Raw genomic sequence first — 8,532 nt, forward strand, 5'->3', positions numbered from 1 at the left:
AATATCTGCTTGAAAGACATTTGTGTTTATTAAACATGAAAAAGATAAGCATTATTATATTATATAAACTTGTGGACAAACATATCCTCCTAACTTTCACAGTGACTTGTCCGGAGCCTGAAAAGGTGATACTGCATTCCCAGGACTGCAGGACTCGTGTTAATTGGTTTGCATCATAACTTCCTATTGACAAAACTACTCTGCTTCATTCAATTCAATAGAGGAGGACAAGTATTTAGCTTCATTCCCATTTATGATAACATCAATTAGTCTTCCTTCTCCTACTTGAGCAGAAAAGTACAAGGTTTTGCTTTCAGTCTGCTGCCAAAAAAATAATAACTGAGGTGATTTGAAATGACCCAGTTTGAAGCACTTAACATAGGAAAAAAAATCAGCAGGGTAAGTGCTTTACAGACTATGTGAAGAAACAGCATAAAATACAATAATAGAACCTGAACCTGAGATACTAAAGTTCTTACAATGATTGACTTATTCCACAACAAATTCCAACAATCTATTTTATCTCTTTGTTTCCCTGCTTTAAGGACATATTTATCATGATGTAAGTTCATAGAAAACTGTCCTCAGGTAAACAAGAACAACTGCAAATGTAGGGAATCATATAATATATGATTCATATAATATATGATCATATAATGAATCATTTATTTTACAAATTTGGACTCTATTGCTGTTTACATATTGCTTATGATCATACAGCAAATCTGATGATTTTGTTAATTGTTTTTTTAATTTGCTATTCAAACTCACTCTAAAATACAATAATCAATTGAAAGCATTCAGTATTCAAAAATCTAGCAACTGCTTTGTTTGAATTCATATTTTGATGGTGGGTATTGAAATAGCTGTATGCTTAGATCTTTAAGGATGCTTAGTTCTTAAGCAAAAGAAAACATACAGCTAAGTATGTTAGAAGAGAAATAGATGAGCTTTTCTAGAGAAAATGTCATTAGAAAACATATTCCATTCATCCTACATCCTCACTTGCTCCGAGGGTGTTAAATAAAATAATGAGATGTTAATACCACATGTAAATGTTCTGAAATAGTTTCCTAGAGCACTTTATGTTGAAGAGATTTTATCAATTAACCTGTATAAATATTCTTGTCATTAGGCAGGGAACTCATGAGTTTAAAAACTGGAATAGCAAGCAAAATGCAAATTGTGACTGATCTGTGCTCCAGTAAGTGATGGGTTTAAAGGCATGTGAACCATTTAATAATAAGTGAATATGTATGAGCCCACCAGGGGCCATGCCATTATGGAAACACTGACCACTCCTTTGTCCCTCATGTTTACATATTAGGCACAGCAGAGAGATGAAATGTAAAAAAACATCCCTCACAAAAAGGCATAAAAGCCCACCTTGCTGAATTGCTGAAGTGCTGCTATGACAAGAAAGAGTGTTAACGTAGAAATCATTGCACAGCACTTGAGAACAGATCTAATTTGCTCCTGAGAAAAAATACATTTGGCACACTAGCTTAACTTGATCAATTCTGAGTAAAGGTAGCATAATAAAGCAACTGCGAGGGGACTTCAAAAATTTTTAAACTCAATTTTTATATTAACAGATTGAACATATTCATTCTTAAATATGCTGAGCACCTCTGAATCATATTGCTAAGGGACCTCTAAGACACTACAGAGGCAGATCTGCGTTTTTGGAATTCAGATTCCTACTACATATACGCAATGGTTCAATCACCCATCTGCCACAGGCCCCCCCGTTTCCTTAGGTAATCCCCATTCTTTTTCTATTCTCCAAATTATTCATCTGTAGGATGACTTGGTGTGTCATACATAGTATACTTGATGGGACAGTTGATAACCTCCTACCTTGAAGCTAGTTCTTCATCTCAAGCTGAAGATATATGCCTTTTGCTCTGAAGTTCTTATTTCTGTCCCTAGCGTCAGACAACATACTGTCCCCTGCATCTGCTGCAGTGCATTTTAATCTAAGCCTTATTAGTATGTCAAGTGGCAAAACCAAATGAAAGCAGAAAAGATGCGAGACTATTAACAGAAAATGTGAAACAACTTCAGAGTCCATAGAGTGAAGGAGCATTGTGGCCTTGGTCTTGTCAAAGTAGGAAGGTTTGCCACAGGCAACATCTTCCTTTTGCTTATCAAACAGGTCAAACGAGGCAACTAATACTATACTTGCTGTACAAAGGTTTGAGAAATAAGGGCAGTTTATCACATTCTTGAGAACACTCAAGCACTGCTAACTTTAAAAGTTCTTACAATTGACTACTAACTTCGTGTAGAACAGGAACACTGAAGGTCATGTCCTAGAGCATGTCAAAGGGAAAAGCTATTTTCCTTGGGTTTTCAATAAGGTTTCACAAATGATTTATGATCTCACTGTCAAGAAGTACTAATGATTGCAGGTCATTTATGGATTTCTGTTGAATTTTAATTACATTTATAGATAAGACTTTTATATTGTCAAATGTAACACTGATATTCAGAATGAGCAAATCTTAAAGATTTCAAAGCCTTAACTCCACATAAACATGTTCTCTGTGAGCACGAATATATATTTATTCTAAATTCATTCACCTTCCAGTGCCTTTTCTAGTAAGAAAAATTATAAGCAGGGATATAACAAGAAATAATACAAAAATAGGGTTAGAAGAACTCTGAAGAGGCAATCTTTTTCATCCCTACCCCGCTTTACAAATCCGTTTACATAATTTGAACAATATTTGCTTAACCTTACTTTGTGTCTCCAGAGAGAGGAACTTCCCAGTTTCTCAAACTGAAATAAATGGCCTCACTATCCTATTAGAAATTAAGACTATCACTTCTCATCCTACCTGTTACAACTATTTTTAAAAGGCATAGTGAACACACCAAACATATTTAAATAGTGAGCTAGTGAATCAAATGAAGAAGATAAACACAGAGAATGTTGTTCTCCTCAGCCTTCCCATCTCTTCTTATTCTTCTTATGCCTCTGTCAATCCTCCTTCATAGGTCATTTATTAACCTTTCATGCGTCCTGTAGAAACCGCCTGTTTTGAAGCATGCTTCCCAAATCTCCAAATCTTGCCACATTATTGTTTCAAGACTTCATATAATATCAATTTAAGCCTATACCAGTGTACTTCAAGCTTAGAATAGTTACAGTAAACACAGACAATCAACAGTGACAGGTGCAAAATTCATGATATTTTCCAATCTGTGTTTGAATGCTCCCAGTGACAAATCACGATCTACTGGATTTGTGTCAGGTTCTGACTTTTAGGTTTTTATTACTCTTTCCTTTTTCAAGTCATCCTTGTCACATTAGTTTCTGGGGAAAAAAAAAAAAAGAGGATTCTTTCTATTTTGATTGCTATAAAAAGAAGATTCTCTCATTTTGAAAGTTACCTTGAAGGTGTTTATAGATGATGATAATGCCTGCACCCCAAAAGTCCTTGCACTTGGAAACAGTTTCCTGACCTTCACTTCAAACATGAGAATTTTAATTCTGAATCATGTCAAATGGTGTATCAGTAAAAAATTAAATTAAATTAAATTAAAAAGCAGTAGACAGACTCTTGAATTTGATCTGCTATCAGTCATTTAAATGTTTTCCACTTCACTGTCCACAATGCGTAAGCCTACAGAGAAAAATTCCAGCTTCTTAAAGGAAACACTAAATAGGATAAAACTGACTTTTTCTGACATAGACTTCCCTAGCATCATGGATTATTTTCCAAGTTGAGATAGTTTATTCTAGAAATATTTTTTTTTATTGGCATTCTGTTGACTGAACAGAAGTGAGTAGCTTTCCAGTGCTAAAATTTGCAATTAACAATAATCATTTAAGTGTAGAATTAAGCTGAACAATTGTACTAACAAGAAGAAAAACAGATTCAGTTCCTTTAAAATCATCAGTGCAAAGTTTCTTCAAGGAAATTCAGACTTTTGATTAGCTTAATCTCCCACTGAGCATATTGTTTTCTATGTTGAAGAGAGGAACACTTAGTGACTTTAGAGTAGAAGAGGCTTGGACTCAGCTACCTAATGGTCTGAATAATAAATAACACATAAATTAATATATACTTGTTTCCAGAAGTAGTAATGTCTTGACTAAAAGTTTCTGTTCTCATTCTGTTCATATCTGTGCTTGAATTCTGATACCTATTTTGATAGCTTCTAGACTGTTTAAAGGGTCTGGTTCCATATGTAAAATTATCATTAACACTAGGAATCCTGCATGAAAGATATCGGTATGCTTGAGATTATAAACTCTTGCATTTAAGCTCTAGCAAGTGGATTATGAACCAGATAAGTAAATTCACTTGTTTGGAAAGTTCTTACAGACTTGTCTTATAAAAAGTTATAAATATTCCTCTTGTGACTTTCATTACATTTCAAGATCTGCTTCTACCAAAGACATTAGACGCTGCATTCTCTTACTAGTCTGTTAATCAGTTTAAAGATGCTATTCTTACAAAATATTGTAAGATTAATAGGCTTACGTGTTAGGAAAAGAGCTAATCTAACCTCTGTAAGGCCTGAAAAAAGCTGTGCGGTAATTCTATAATGTTATTTAATCATGAGTGAAAAAAATCCATCATTGTAGGATTCATTGTATCACTGTTTGACTTCAGAAAGCTCTGCTTTGGGGAAAAAAAAAAAAATCATTCAGAAAACTGGTGCAAAATCAGAACCCCAGTTTTTGCATTGGAAATACTTAATATCCTTTACTGGAATCAACTTTGTTAAAGATTCATGCAAGAGAATATTATGTATTAGGTCACTTCTTACATCTTCTGTTTTGAAGATTTGATGTCACTTTTCATATCAAGTGTGATTTTAATTGCTCTATAAAGACAAGAAAACTTTTCGCAATCTGGAGGAAGAAGGATAAAGGCATGAGACACCACTGAAAATTAAAATGTTCAAGTGATTGACGGGTTAAATTCACCAAGTGATGACATTCTTGCAGCCAGCAGCAACGCATTGAGATAACCAAAAGTAGAGTCTTCGTGTAATCACAGAGATCCTTTTATCTGGTCAACAAAAACAACATTTCAAGTAAGTATTCACTGTTATTTTGATAAAATAGTGAAAATAAATGTGGCCTGAAGGGAGGCCAAAAAAAAGTGCAAATTGGTCATACTTTAGTGACTTGTCATCATTGCCAAACAAAGAAAAGCCAACAACTGTTGTTTGTAAAAACGTTATTTTTAAAAAGAGATAAAACAGTAAACAGTGGTTAGCTAGATTAAATCTTCCATATATCCATGAAATGCTTTCAACAAAGACTGCATAATCAAATATTTTCTTAGGAGGACAGCTTTCTTTTGACAAGGAAAACATATTCTTCAGGTTCTGTATTGAGGATCAGGCCACAGTTAATAAAGCCTGTAGGTGGGGCTGAGAGGGTTTAAGGAAAGTTCAGCTTAGAAAGATCATAAATAGGCCAAGTCCCATGAAATTTAAGAATTAGTTTAAGCTAAATTGATTACTAAAACCATATGATAAACAAGTCTCCATGTAGGCATGCTGCTGACACAAACTTATTTTACATTCAAACTAAGTCCCTCTATTTCTCTGTGTTTACCAAAGTTAATTTATGCTTCTTTTCCAGAAGCACCAGTCTGACTCTAAACAGTCTGGAACTTCACAGAAGCTGTTAGTACTTTCAGCTATGGCTATCTGGAAATATAATCACTTTTTGAAATAAAAAAAAAGGTGCACCTTGTTGGTAGGGCTTTCCCTGATTCATCTTTACTCAGTGATGGGGAAATGTCTCATTTCCCATCATTCCCATACCCAAATTCCTTTAACCAACTGAGCTCAGAGTTTTGAGATGAAGAACTATATGTCTCTGCCCAAAATAAATATATCTTATGCATTAATCTTAATAAGTGGAATTCAAATGTTAACGAATACATCCGCATCCCAAATTCCACCCTATTATGTCCAGAAATCTCTACTAAGACATTTACCTTCTGATGTTTTTTAAATTTGGAATCAAATGTATGATATATACATTTGATATATATACAAACTTATATATCATAAGACATATATGGTCAATATAGCTCAAAGAGAGTCTTTTAAAACAAGACTTAAAAAGCTGCACTATGCATTATTTCCAAGCATTCATTCAACCGATGTAGAGTTTTACCATTTTCTTACTGGTAATATTGTTCCAGGGCTCCAAGAGGTGAAAATGGTATTACTGAGAAGCCATTTAATTTGCTGCCTGAGAGAACAAAGCAGTAAAAACAAATGTCCTGCCAAATTTTCTCATGAAAAATGCTTGAATGGGAGCCACATCTGGTCAGGTGTCTAGTCCCAGATACTTTTTCCTTCCATAAGATTAGGTTCAGAGTTCTGACACAAAAGCACTGAGGCGCATGGCCACTTGTATTAGACAGAAGTTTGGAGAGAAACAGAGAATTTTGTATGTGCCCATGAGACAGTTTTTTGGTCCTTTTTGCTGTCTGTGTATACTAATGTGCCTGGAAGACATACCCACAATTATTCATGAAGAGGTCTACGCTGAAAAATTTATCCTCCTTAATTTTGCTGGAGATGTTTGCTGTAGAGTGACCTTGACAATATAACAAAAGGAAAAGGCTGAGACAATAATGGATCTTTAATAGGAAGGAGTACACAAATACCATGTTAGACAGAGGCCAACAAAGGGATCAGAGGAATTTATGTTCTTCCTATTAACTATAGACCATAAAGGATTCTTGAATACTGGCAATCTGCCAGGCCCCTGATACACATCAGATGAAAAACTTACCCTTTCCAGGACCTTGACTGGACTTCAGGAATCCTTTATTAGCTGAGTACTGTCTCAGGACAGTCCTTATAATATCTACATTTTACAAATATTGAGTTGGCTTGTGTGTGTTGCATTTCTATTTTGAATGTATATCCTTCAATCTTTGGTACAAGAAGTTTACAAAATTTAATTGAAAACCAAACCCTAATTCTTACTTAGTCTCTTTTTCAAGGTGTCCTTCATTTCCATCTAGTTTTAATTAGAATTTAAGTTCTATTTCAAATCAATCCAAACAGCTTTTTTCCAATGGAAATACCTTTCAGCTCCTCGTTTGTATTTTCATTCACAGTTAAATGAATTTAAACTTGCACATTCTAATGGTACTAGAATGAACTGCCTCCTCTTTCTTACCATACCTGGAAAGGTCTTCCTCTTTCTATGTTGTTACATGCCTTCTGTTTTTCTGTGGGTTTCTCAAATGCATACTGGTCCTTTCATTTTTTTTGAGCAACAGTTATTCTTATAATGACATTGTTTAAGGTTTTAGTAAAGCACATACATCTCAATAACACCACAGTCATGCTGTCATCTGAAGGCCAACTCTTATATCAGTAATGCCAGTATCTTTACCACCAGATGAGAAGCAGACTATGGCTTTGATATAACTTTTGCCTGTCAGTCGTCAACATTCTTTACAGCATTTAAGCCCCTTATGTTCCAGAAAGATTATGAGATACACTGTCTTTAACAGGAGAATCTGTAAAATTATGTAAACTTAATATGAAAGGTTTACTACTCTTTCTCATTTATTTATTTAATTTTTTTACAGAGAAGTAGAAAAGACAACCTCTTTTATGACACATCACTCCTTTTGATTGCCCTGAAAACAGATTATCCTCTACCCTGAAGAGAACAATCTCATATTCTTTATTAAATCAGCTTCTCTTTTAAGACAAAGACCATAGCTGTGTCTTACTTTTTTGCATATAGGAATGGATGTTCTGCTCCTTTAGGAGGCAATCTAGTTCCAAGTTTGCCTGAAGTAAATAGTGTCAGGATTTATCATGCACCTTATTAAATACAGTTAAATTCTTCCATGAATTAAGTGATATTTCTTTGTGAAATGCTGACTTAGAAAAATGTTATGAGTTAGCAAAAAAAGAAATAGAAAGGGAAAGCAAAATACCATGATAAAAATTCATTGACTGTAAAGATGGTTTTCAGATGCTGTAAATATACTTATAGGTAAGTAAGAAAGATCTTATTCCTTTGCAGTTATGGTAATTGCTACATAACTAGTGATATAGCTTAGTAATTCCTTAATTATCTTTGACTTCATTTGTCTCTTAGTAACATAAATTTATTTGATCAATAGCCATAGTCCATAAACACTCTAATGAGTCAAAATAAGTTTTATTACAATTCTTTTATTGTATTAATCTCCACTCACACTCATGTAGAAACATCACTAAAATTTTTTCAACACAAACTTTGTCTTTTTACTTTGCAAAACAGAATCACCAAATTTTGTTCCTATTTTTTAACACTTTCCCAGTTTTTTAATGTTCTCAATGATTTCTAATAAATAAATTTTAAAAAAGAGTTCTCTGACCTATTTCTCTAGAATCTGTAGCTACTTCCAGCGGGTCTTTAGCTAACACTACTATTGCAGCATGTCACTTACATCTGCTGGATGCTGAATGTTTACCAGCCATTTTTTTGTGTTTGTCCTCAATGTCAGCATTCATTTATATGACAAAATGACAGGA

This window comes from Calidris pugnax, unplaced genomic scaffold (assembly GCF_001431845.1).
Source record: "Calidris pugnax isolate Ruff unplaced genomic scaffold, ASM143184v1 scaffold144, whole genome shotgun sequence".
NCBI classification, from domain to species: Eukaryota; Metazoa; Chordata; class Aves; order Charadriiformes; family Scolopacidae; genus Calidris; species Calidris pugnax.